Below are 1,151 nucleotides of genomic sequence, written 5' to 3'. Positions count from 1 at the left end.
GGGCGCCGTCTGGAAACGGGCTCAGCTGGCGCTGCGTAGCCAAGCGGGCATTTCTGGGCCGCTCGGGCAGGCCGGGGCCTCACCAGGCGCGGCCCGGAGCCCCCGTGCGGGCAGCACCAATGTGTCTTGAGTGGGATGGGGGCGCCGGGCAGGGCGAGCTGCGGGCCTGTCTCCCCTGGGCCCTGACACCGCACCAGGCTCCACGGGTGAAGAGTCGGGGTGCGGTGGAGAGCGGGGCCTCCTGCCCCGGGCAGTCTGCCCAGCCGCCCCAGGGACCCGCTCCAGGTGACCTCTGTGGAGGGCTGAGCTTGGCGAGAGGGCCTGGGCCTCTTGGGACCGCCCTGCCCTCCGCCTCAGTCCGAGCGGCCTCTGAGGCCACTGCTTAGCGAACCCTCGGGGCCAGCCGGGCCGTACAGGCGCCGCCCGGAGGGCCTCTGAGGACCAGGCTGCCCACACGCCCGCCTTGGCGCCCGCGCCGCGGCCTCCGTGTCCTCGCGTGCCCTGGCCGCTGCGTGTGGTCACGTGGGACGCGACCTTTAGGCGTTGGGCGGAGACCTGCCCGGTCGGGGTGGCGCCGGTGTCCTCGCGTGTCCTCCTGGCTCCCTCGGCAAGTGGCCACCTCAGAAGGAGATGTCTGTCCGCGGCCTCGGGCGCCTGGGGCCGGCTGTCGGCAGGGCGGGGGTGAGCCGTCGGGAGGGGCCGGACACGGCGTCGAGTGGGGCCGGCCAGGGCCCGCTGGCGTGGACGCGCGCCGGCCCCTCCACCTGCCGTGTCTCTGTTGGCGACACAGGTCTCCCGGCTGCTGGGTGCCTTCCACCACCGCAAACAGGTGACCAGAGCTTTTGCCGGTGGTGTGAGTATGACTCCATCTTTTATTTTCCCTTCTAGAAGTTTCTCAAGAAACACACTCTACCACGCTGTGCGTGTGCTGTCTGCACCACGCCAGTGGGCGCGGGGGCGGCCTGGGCACAGAGCCCACGCCCGGCCCGGCCTGGCCCTCGCTGGGCAGAGGCCGCGGCGGGGACGGGCTCTCCCCCGAGCGTTGTACGCGTGTAGAGAGTTGTTGAGAAGCTTCAAAGCTTGCTTTGCACTTTTTATTTTGTGAGCACCCTAAAAAGTGGCTCGGTGCTTAGCGCTTATTAGGGGAGTCC

Source organism: Condylura cristata, unplaced genomic scaffold (genome assembly GCF_000260355.1).
Source record: "Condylura cristata isolate star-nosed mole 26May11 unplaced genomic scaffold, ConCri1.0 scaffold00087, whole genome shotgun sequence".
Lineage (NCBI taxonomy): Eukaryota > Metazoa > Chordata > Mammalia > Eulipotyphla > Talpidae > Condylura > Condylura cristata.
Note: the sequence above shows the minus strand (reverse complement) of the source record.